A 12,476-nucleotide genomic window follows, 5' to 3' on the forward strand; every position below is an offset into this window, starting at 1 on the left:
CAAAGTAGGTTGTTTTTTTATAATGTAATACTAAGGCTACGTTTAGACGGGAGAGTCTGAACAGAAACCGCAAAAGTCATCTTGCGGTCTCGCTTTTAATTTTGCGTTTAGACTAGCGTTTTGGGATGGAATTCTGCGTGCATACGAGGCTGTAACGACTCGAGACGACGGAGCCCCGCTGTCACGCGATTGGCGCATATGTCACATGACGTACTGTGAAGACCCGCCCTACTCTGCCTCTGATTCGCAGACTGTGGGTGGGGGAATGTGATTGGACCAAAGCAGAGTCACTCACAGACGGTGGGTCCAGTCACTAATAGTTGTGATAGCCGTGGGACAGATTCTTGTGTATTTAAAAGTACTGCCAATGTAGCCTTCAAGTGATCGCCATGGATGGAATCAGACATGCTTTGTTTACGCTTCTAGGCTACTGGCGCATTTTTTGTATTTATTGGTTTAAAATACAGAGACGGTGCATATTAAGGAACATTTGACTGTAAATATGCCAGTTTAGCCAAGTTGGCAAATTTTCAACTTTCAGCATGCCTGTGATGTAAGCAGTACGCGCGACGAGAGCCTTGACAACCCTTTCGTCATCGATTTATGCGGTTTGACAGTTTAGATGAGAGCGCAAAGGTTTATCGTTTCTAGGAATTCCACACTGGAAGGTGGTCTCACTTTTTTGCGGTTTCACCCCGTAAAAACGCTGTTGCCGTATAAACAAAAGGCACATTGAAAAATGTTCATGCGGATTCACCTGCTAGCGTTTCCGTCTAAACAGGGCCTAAGTTTTCATGTACTGTCTTGCCTTGTAACCATACTGATCCCTCTTTGCTCTCCCATCAGGTGAAGATGAAGATGCTACAATCTGTTACCTGAAAAGCTGCAGTTTTCAAATTAATAAAAATAATAATCTTATCATTGTCTCTGTTCATATTGCTTGTTACAATGCTTGGCTGGGTTTACTATAATGGGATTCTGATCTATCCAGTGGTAGTTCAGGCTTTGTCTGAAGTCCTCAGTACCTAGAGAGGCAACCAACCCTACTACCTGTGCTATTATACTTTTGAGATGCACTTGTAGTCTATGTAAATGTGTCGAGGGCCTTCATATTCTTCCATGATGGCGTGGCCTTAAAACTGAATTGATGTAGGATCTGTGTCATTGACACCTTGCCTTCAGCATTCACAGATCTGAGTTGGTATTGACGGTAAATATGAGTGCTTGTTGCTCATATGCATATTCATAGATCATGACATTCTGAGGGGTAGAGATGCTGCTAAGCCTTTTCAGTAGTCCTTGAACAATTGAGACATTTATACAAAATGTTCTTCACAATGAAGGAGTAATCTATCTTTAGGGGTAGTGAAGGGGTACCCTGAAATGCTTACTATTGCACATTTGTACAGAGGTGTCTGAAATATCAGTACCTACACAATTGGCTACTACACACTTGTGCTTTTGGAACCAACTGCATATTATTGGTGTCAACGGTAGCAATATGCACCATATAACTTGACAGACAAAAGTATTAATCTACCTACACTAGAAAGGTGCATTGGAGATTTACGAGGGGATGATGAGACGACACACCTGGGCTGATTACAAATGGATACACCTGGGAGGGAAACGATAAGGAACTACAAGACCAGGACAGGGGACTACAACTAGACATCACACTGGGAACACCTGATCAGGGTACACCCACACGTAACAGGGGGTCTGTTGCTGGGGATATTGTATTTGCCACAATTTGCCACCTGGATTAAAAACTGTAGTGCTGTGGTGAATGTGATTAGCAGCAGTTGTTGGGAGCACTTCCATGGTGCTGGGAGGGTTGCTGATTGCTAGTCGCTCACTCGCCCCATCAGGCTTTAGGTGCATAAGTACCCATACTGGTAGCCACATGAAGAGAAGGGTTATGGTCTTTACTCTTGGCTACATTTGGGGAGAAAAAAAGCTACATTAATTAATACGGACTGTATTCATCTATTCATGACGTGAAATAAATCTCGGCCCGGTACAGGGCCCGTCGGGCTTAAGGGTTTAAGGACGACAACTTAAGAGGAATGAATGGCCTTTGGGACTGGTAACTCAAGTCTTTCTCACCAAAGACAGCAGGGTACGCAAGGTAGAGATCAAATTGGCAATTATTTCAGTCTGAATCCATTTACTTAAAAAAAAAAATAAGAGAAATTGCCTGGGTTTTATACAGTTAAATGTGAGGAATATATTGCAACATTAAAAAATGTGACTACTTGAGGATCCTGATGTCTCAGACGGATCTATTTTTATCTCTAATGGATCTTATTCTCATTTGCTACTTGGACTTTACCCATGTTTTCCAGTCTTCCACAAGCAAACTCCAGGCTTGTTCTGAGGTCTTGTATATTACTTTGTATACTCTATGAGATGATCGCCATGCAGGACTTAAAGGTCTTCTGCTGCTCCAGCAATTATCTGTGGAAGTAGTTTTGCTGCTCCAGCATGAGTTGAGAAGTTGACATGGTCACCGACAGTTTCTTTTTCTTTGGTGGCATATCACCAAGTGTCAAAATGTGATCTTAACTCAATCAGCACCAGAGGGCGCTGTGTACTGTGTTGGTTAAAAGGCCAGCGTTCTAAAGTATAGGAATATGTGGCGGTGTTTGCAGGGCTATGACTATATTATAATATTATAGCTATGGATACAATACTATTGCCCATTTGACATCGAGTATCTATCATTCAATATGTGAAAAAGAAATACTTTTTTCATCCATACATTCCCGTTTTATACCGTGGTGAATATAAGTATGGTTTTAGGGTAATTCATGGGAGGCTGGTAATAGCCCCCAACGTGTATTATACTAAATGCATTGGTGTTCCGTCCCTACACACGATACAATTAAAAAATCAAATGCATATGATGGGTATTATGTTCCATCATGAATGCATGAAAGGGTGGGGGGTAGTTTTTTTATTCTTTGATCGTCACCAACGGAATACGTTATGGACTAGCGTTACACACATACGCTCGGATCACAATGAAGGCATGCTTTGATCAACGCAAGATTTATATCATATAGCCCTTACCTTGACTAGGATCTGCCCGAAAAAGAATATTCCAATTATCTGATCACGAGTCCCAGTATTGGTGTCGATCGTGTCGCCAACATAATCTGCCATACATCATCGATCTGTAGCATTTGACGCTCCTCAAGCTGATCGGGACAACCGCTCCCCTTGCCTGACATAGAAAAGTCCACCCGGACCAATATAATCGATGCACAGCCCGAGACACAGAGTTTCAAAGGATGTGCAATACCGGCCGCATCCTACCAGGTGGCGGTATTGGACTTTTGCGATCTCAGACTCATTCCCTATGATAACACCAGGCTCCCTGGATGGATAATGAATGGAAATATCGAATAAAAGAAATAACGATGAAAACCCGACTTTTCTCGGGTTTGGCACTCAAGCGTCGGCGAGTTAACCCGACTTTATTCGGGTCTGGCGTCCATTGAGTTAAATGTGAAAATAAAATATCTTGTAGTCAGCAGCAGCAACAGCTTTAAGCTCTCCACAAAATGGTGTAGGACCAGCATGCACAACTTGTTTCTTCAAAAGCACAACTTGTCAAACTGTACATTTGATGAAGAAGCTTCCAGGAATAATGACCAACAACGACGACGACGACGACAACAAGCAGGAAGGAGATCCCTCATTGACCCTCATAATGATGATTAAAATACAACTATTGTTGGGCTGATTGATGATTTCATGAACCTTATAAAAGCGCTATATAAATTTACCATTTACCATTTACACAAAGTGTCATAGAAGCAAAGCATTCATCATGACATCGATCTTACACAAGGTACCTGTGAACCACCACTATAATGAGTTTCATAGGCCAGTTATACATGTAACTGGCCAACTTAGATAGCACAAGGCCTATCTATTATTTAAAAAAATAATAATAAAAAAAAAAATACAAACAGATAGCACAAGGCCTAACTCATTATAATGTTACGGTACACGGTTTGCAATTGGAGCCTGGTGAGAGGATGCAGCACAGTGCTAAGTTTCTCTATACTAAAGTGATCAGTGAAATTCACTAGTTGGACAATGTCTAAATTCATAGTATTCTCATGACGTGTTTTTTGCACAGGGCTACAGCTCATTGTCATTTAACGTTAATCACCTGCTATTTGATTACAATATCCTGTTGTTTGTGACCAAGGTGTCTGTGATCAAATACTATGAATTGGTCCAGGTGAACTCATACCATATGTGATGGTACATACTGTAGAAAGAACAGTTTCTTGTGATAGAAATACCTTTACCCATTATTTTAACTATTGATGAAGATAATGACAAATAACAGAGCAAGACTGACAACAACAACAAGAAGCAGGTAGGAGATCCCTCATTGACCCGCATAATGATGATTAAAATACAACTATTGTTGGGCTGATTGATGATTTGATGAACATTATACGTTTATTAATTTAAAAATGTTCATAAAAAAAAAGATTTATAAAAAATTTAGGTAGCACTTTATAATAACACCCTATTATAATACATTTATAAGGTATTTGTAGATAATGAACTAATCATGAACAAACTATTTATATACATTCATAAATGATTATTATATCATTTATAACTATATTTGTATAACATTTACAAAGTATTTATAACGCATTAGTGGATAATGAACCAATCATGAACAAACCATTTATATACATTCATAAATGATTATTAAATCATTTATAACTATATTTGTATAACATTTACAGATTAGTTCTACATTATTTATAACTCATTATCAACATTGTTTGTACTTGATTTGTTCATCATTAAATAATGTTGTTTAATGTGTAGTAACACATTTGTAGATGCTTTGAAAAATGGATATGAAAAAACTACTATACTGTATCTCCATTTATTTTTCATGTTCAACAAATGATTTGTTAAGACATTCATAAAACATCTATAAATCATTTGCAGATGCTATTGTGGGGGCCAATCTGAAGTGAAGCCTATTCATCATTAACAAATGTCTAATACAGTTAATTATTTGTTTACTTTTTCATCACATGTTACAAATGTTGTAGACAGCTTTCGGATACACCCTTCTTTGTGACATCAAACAGTGACAGAATTAGGACTAAAGATAAATGCAATTGTATTAACATATAAAATACATGTGCATGACATATAGTGTAACATGGGGGGGCACTAGGACCCAGGAGTACCCTGGCCAGGTAGAGTATCTAGAGAGGAAGTCTCACGAGAGTGAGACTTGACTTCACGTGTGTTGCCGTCTGTTTGAATGGAAGCACGATACATGCAGCACCAAGTTATTCGTGCTGCTCCTGCCCCACGCTTTTAATAAGGTATGAGCAGTTTAAACACATTTTTTGTTGGTAAATCTATTCCACCATTTCCGACCTACAAACAACGCTTATATGTTGTGTAGACGTACTTGATGTGGTGGGCACTAACGTTACATTTGTTCCTAATGTGTGCTCAGTATATTGCGGTATGTGATGATGACACGACACACAAGGGTAATAATTATTTGTATTTTCAGACTGTATAGGCGCCGATACAGCCTGAAAATACAAATAATTATTACTCTTGTGTGTCGTGTCATCATCACATACCGCAATATACTGAGCACACATTAGGAACAAATGTAACGTTAGCGCCCACCACATCAAGTACGTCTACACAACATATAAGAGTTGTACTTGTTTGTAGGTCGGAAATGGTGGAATAGATTTACCAACAAAAAAGGTGTTTAAACTGCTCATACCTTATTAAAAGCGTGGGGCAGGAGCAGCACGGTTAACTTGGTTCTGCATGTATCGTGCTTCCATTCAAACAGACGGCAACACACGTGAAGTCAAGTTTCACTCTCGTGAGACTTCCTCTCTAGATACTCTACCTGGCCAGGGTACTCCTGGGTCCTAGTGCCCCCCCCTATTTTACACTATATGTCATGCACATGTATTTTATATGTTAATACAATTGCATTTATCTTTAGTCCTAATTCTGTCACCGTTTTATGTCACAAAGAAGGGTGTATCCGAAAGCTGTCTACAACATTTGTAACATGTGATGAAAAAGTAAACAAATGATTAATTGTATTAGACTTTTTTTTTTTTTTATTTTATCTTTTCCCCCCTCCTTTTTTCCGATTTTTCTCCCATCCCACTGTTAGTCGTTATGCCAATTCCCAACCCCCTTCCTGGTTGTTGCGCACCCCCCCTACTGTTGGTCCGGGAGGCCGGAGACTGTCACATGCTTTCCTCCGACACATGTGCAGCCAGCCGGCAGCCAGCCTGGCAGCGCAGATTCTCACCGGGAGAGTGTAACGTGTGGAAGGTCACACTACCTTTCTCCAGATCCTACCTTCGCTGTGCAGGCGCCCAGACCGAACTGTAGGGGTTGCTGTCCACAACGCCCAGGACCCACCCATCAGCTTTCCCACCCCTAACATTGCCAATTGTGTTAGTGTGAACGACCAGCCAAGCTGATAGCAACACCGAGAGCTGGGCTCGAACCCAGCGTCTCCAGCGTTGGTGGCGAGCGACTTGCCCACTACACCACCTAGCCGCCCATTAGACATTTGTTAATGATGAATAGGCTTCACTTCAGATTGGCCCCCACAATAGCATCTGCAAATGATTTATAGATGTTTTATGAGTGTCTTAACAAATCATTTGTTGAACATGAAAAATAAATGGAGATACAGTATAGTCGTTTTTTCATATCCATTTTTCAAAGCATCTACAAATGTGTTACTACACATTAAACAACATTATTTAATGATGAACGAATCAAGTACAAACAATGTTGATAATGAGTTATAAATAATGTAGAACTAATCTGTAAATGTTATACAAATATAGTTATAAATGATTTAATAATCATTTATGAATGTATATAAATGGTTTGTTCATGATTAGTTCATTATCCACTAATGCGTTATAAATACTTTGTAAATGTTATACAAATATAGTTATAAATGATTTAATAGTCATTTATGAATGTATATAAATGGTTTGTTCATGATCAGTTCATTATCTACAAATACCTTATAAATGTATTATAACACGGTGTTATTATAAAGTGCTACCAAATTTTATTAAAAATTGTTTGGACTTTATGGTGTTTTTGTGTTCTTGATTTATTGTGATGTTTCTTCTTGACTTGTTTAAAGAAGACATGTCCAGCCCATGGGGACAACCTGCTGTAGCCCTATTTTCAGAAATCTCACCTAAAGGTACATGCCTAAGTAAATGGAAGATTGCTCCACTTCTACAAGGCAAATTTGCATGTGCTTGGTATCTAGGAACATCTAGGGACCTGGGGATATGTATTTCCAGTGTCAGAAATATTGTGTCTGTTACTAGGCTTGAGTAAATTGTAATGAAAAAATGGAGAATATAAATTATGATTTATTTTTGCATCTGTGCAGGTGAATAACACCATGTTACAATTGTGAGCAAGCCGAGCTCGCTCACTGAGCTCATTCAGCACCTTCTTGAGATCAAGTGTAAAAAGAATCTAAGCAAATGAATAAAGGGAAGATGATTAAACAGAAGGATTTGTAGATACAGTAATAAATGATAATCGATTTAAATTATAAATTCATATTTGAACTTGACCTTGACCTTATTATGGCCAAATCATACATCTATGGATAGGGAAAAGGCTCCTCTTTTCAATGGCAGGGTTGGCTACAAAAAAAAAGTTAAACAAAAAAAGAACCTCTTAACATCATGTGGGCCCTCATGAGGACGATTCGTGACGCGCCACTTTGCCGACCTCTAGCGGCTTGGGGGTGCATTTATTTTCATTTAATACAATATATAGATAGAATTAAAGGCCTATTTGTTGCCTGTCAATTGCCCTTTCAGGTGACAAAATCCGTTCAGCGGTTCTCGAGTGACACTAGAAACCTTACAATAAAAAGGGAAAGGTAGAATAGGAAGGGGTCAATCATATATACTGTATGTTACCCACACCAAAAGAGTTGTTAAACGGCTCAGGAATGGACACGCACACCGAACTCCCATCTAATTTCTGCTTTGCACTATATAGTACTGTACATTAGTACACTGCATAGTATTGTATATTATATGGTAACTCAGAACATTGTACATATGTCTATACCGAACACTGTGACCTCATTTTCTTCCTCTAAACTACATGCTATACTATGTTATTTGATACTATCTTGTCTAGCACAGTATCTGGAGCGTAACAGTAAGAAGCATTTTGTATGAAAGTATTCTGTACTTCTGTATGACAACTATTAAAGAAACTTGAACTTGAACTTAATTCTTTACTGTTATTTTGTACTGTGGTTACAAGGATGAATAGCAGTGCTCCAATGGACTATAGTCCTACTATAACTCCATGTGTAACTCAATACCTCCAAGACACATATATTATACACCCACCTCTGGGTTAGTTTCAGGGTTCTCGAGTTACATGCCGATATGTGAGGCGTGCGCCAAAGTACACATTACCACCCCCGACCTCCGGGGGCTCTAGCATTCAATCATTTGGCGATCTCGAAAACTTTTGGACAGGGTTGTAGCCAATGAGTGTGGCTTTCCAATGATACCCCATGATATGATAATTGGGGATCTAATACGGTCTCTATTGATCGATTTATGATAAAGAAAAGCAGGGTTCCCCTAAAGGGGGACCTATGGGCATAACAGGTTACGTGTGTTGTCGGGCCTTACAAATAGCTTTGATTTTTTTTGTTTTTTTTTTTTTAGGTGAGACTATGGACTTTGTGTATGGACTTTGCCTAGTGTGTATGGACTTTTCCTAGTGTGTATGGATTTTGCCTAGTGTGTATGGTATTTGCCTAGTGTGTATGGACTTTGCCTAGTGTGTATGGTATTTGCCTAGTGTGTATGGATTGAATGAATGAATGAATGAAAACTTTATTTAACAGATTGCAGAATAGGTACAATACAGTACGGCTCAATACACACAATTGTTAAGGGGATGCAGACCAGAGAAAGACGTTTGTCTTGTTTACATCAGGGTCCCCCATTTTCAATTCATAGTGACATTTATGACATACACAACATACATGACATCATGACATTTATGGCATAGGGACATACATGACATACAGGTATATAGTACTGTTACATTTGTGACATATATGATATGCAAATATACAGTACTGTTACCCATAGATCCTGACAGAGAGTATATACATATGATGGGGAGGAGACTGTACATTAGGAGGGGGTGGGTGGGTGGGAGAGAAATATACATACGGTGGGGAGAGAATATATACATACGGTGGGGAGGAGACTGTCTATTACGTAGGTGGGGGTGGGGGGGTTTGGACATTTACGGTGGCCAGTTTCGAATTGCAGCCTCCCGTAGGTGCTCTTTTATGTGTGTATGGACTTTACCTGGTGTGTGTGGACTTTGCCTAGTGTGTATGGACTGTGCTTAGTGTGTGTGGACTTTGCCTAGTGTGTATGGACTGTGCTTAGTGTGTATGGACTTTGCCTAGTGTGTATGGTATTTGCCTAGTGTGTATGGTATTTGCCTAGTGTGTATGGACTTTGCCTAGTGTGTATGGACTTTGCTTAGTGTGTATGGATTCTGACTAGTGTGTATGAACTTTGCCTAGTGTGTATGGTATTTGCTTAGTGTGTATGGATTCTGACTAGTGTGAATTGATTTTGCTTAGTGTGTATGGACTTTGCCTAGTGTGTATGGCTTTTGCCTAGTGTGTATGGACTGTGCCTAGTGTGTATGGACTTTGCCTAGTGTGTATGGATTTTGCTAGTGTGTATGGATTTTGCCTAGTGTGTGTGGATTTTTCCTAGTGTGTATGGATTTTTCCAAGTGTGTATGGATTTTTCCTAGTGTGTGTGTATTTTGCAGTCTGAATTGTTATTTAGGCACTGGGGATAACTGACATGCCCTCCTTGCCGTTTGGCCAGGGGTTGAAGTCTTCAGATTAAACCTGATTAACCGCCTGTGTTTTGTCGCAGTGAAAGGGTTAACCGTTTTGGTCGTGCGGCGGTGAAAGGGTTAAGCCGTTCAGAATGATTGTCTGCCCTTGGTGATGTCTCAGGGGGTACAAAGGCAATGAATTAGCGGTGCTTTTTGGAGCCAGGAACACTGCTTACCCAATGTACTGCCCAGTTTGTAAACGTGTTTTACATTTGGGGGTGGGGGGTAGCCAGCCAAGGAAGGAAATAATTAATTTAAAATGTGGTGTGCGCTACACCAACCAAAAAGAGCATGTTAAATATACAGGACAAAAGCGGTGCTGGAAATAAAATGATTACATTTAGATTTGAGATGTTCCACAGATTTAAGGAAGTCATATAACATTGCCGAAAAGGATACATAATATGTTTATTTTAAAACTAGAGCAATAACTCTATTGTGCTATGAGAAAAATGGGATCAACTGCTGGCATGGAACAATAAAATGTCCTTTACAAATGCATAAATTAACTTCCTCTGTTTGCAATGCATTCGTTTCCTATGTTCAAATGTTAGCCTGTACATTTATTTATTTTGGTGTGCCAGCATTTCTCCTGACATAATTTGATTGCAGAAGGAAACCTAATGATCACAAATTCAAATGTGTTTCGGAAACAGATCCTTTTCACCCACTTAAATACATATAACACACATTAATTTCACCAAGTAGGCCTACAGACTATTTGTTGAGCAATATTATATGAATAACACATCTTCCAAAATGTACTAGTTAACAGGCTAATGACTCTTGTCAATGACTACCAGCTGTGCATCAATCACTGCCAGCTGTCCATCATGACCTAATCAGACTGGGATTGGTCACAGACTACTTCCTGTTCCATATGAATTGACTCTCTGGAGGCTGCTACAGTTACGGCTCACTGGCGATGATGACTGCTTTGATCCTCTCCAGGTGAGAACTGATTTAATGTTAGACTGTTGTATCTATGATTTTAAACATGTGTTTAAACATTCATGAGCTTGATTCAATATTTGCTCTTACAATAGGTGCCTCCTTATTGTACTGGTGAGCCAGAATACGCTCTGCTATCCTCTTCCTGAGACAGGTAATATTCTGCACAACTGGAAGACCTTACACTGACATGCCTTATCAATATGGACCCAGATATGTTGTTTAATTAAAGAGGAACTATGCACATTTTCCTCTAGTGAAAATGAGAAACTGAGTGCTAAAAATCGCATGTGATTTCATCGAGCATAAAGTTAACCGTTGCTTTCCTCTAAGCTAAAAGGGCAGTTTGGGTTAGGTTGATTGGGAATGAATTTACGGAGGACCCAGGGGAATGTTGAGTCGCACTATTAGAATAAAGCATTTGGATATAAATTGACAGATTAGTCTCATTCATTGTCAATGGTGCAGCTCCAGACTTTATACTTTGACATCACAAAGTTTGATTCTTACTTCTCTGGTTTCTGGCTTTGAATGTTTTAATTTGAGTGGTGTTCCCCACCTTAAAGCTAACTCTATTCTCCTTCTGCTCATCATATGAACCAACCGAAGAGGATGATTTAACTCATTCTCCTCCTGATACTGGGCCTGAGGGTCATCTACACTCTTCATGGGAAGATTATCAGCCTGCTGAACCTGATACTGGATCTGTGGGTCCTCCACACTTGCCTGGGGAAGAATATTATTATCCTGCTGAACCTGATACTGGATCTGCAGGTTCTCTACACTTGCCAGGAGAAGATTATTATTATCCTGCTGAACCTGATACTGGATCTGTGGGTCCTCCACACTTGCCTGGGGAAGAATATTATTATCCTGCTGAACCTGATACTGGATCTGCAGGTTCTCTACACTTGCCAGGAGAAGATTATTATTATCCTGCTGAACCTGATACTGGATCTGTGGGTCCTCCACACTTGCCAGGAGAAGAAGATGATTATCCTGCTGAACCTGATACTGGATCTGTGGGTCCTCTACACTTGCGAGGAGATGATTATCAGCCTGCTGAACCTGATACTGGATATGTGGGTCCTCCACACTTGCCTGGGGAAGAAGATGATTATCCTGCTGAACCCGATACTGGATCTGCAGATCATCCACACTTGCCAGCGCATTCTCCTCCTGCTGATGCAGAGTCTGAGAGTTATCCACACTTTCTACGAGGAGACTCTTATCATCCTGCCAAAGCTGCTTCTGATACTGGGTCTAAAGGTTCTGCTCCAGGCTTCTCTGGTGTGGCCTCTCTGAGTAGCGCTGCCTCTGGCTGGGCTCCTGAAGGTGGAAGGGAGGCCTCTATGATCAGTGATGTATGGTATCCTCGTCCCCCTGCACCACTGCCAGGTGAGCTGACCAAATTCAGAGCAAATTTTCAACATGGTGGTTTTGAAATGGAAACGGACGAGCAAGGTCCCCTGCCTTTCCTGCCTAGACCCTTGCCTTTACTGCCTAGACCCTTGCCTTTACTGTCT

Source organism: Notolepis coatsorum (assembly GCF_963971535.1).
Source record: "Notolepis coatsorum genome assembly, chromosome: 9".
Lineage (NCBI taxonomy): Eukaryota > Metazoa > Chordata > Actinopteri > Aulopiformes > Paralepididae > Notolepis > Notolepis coatsorum.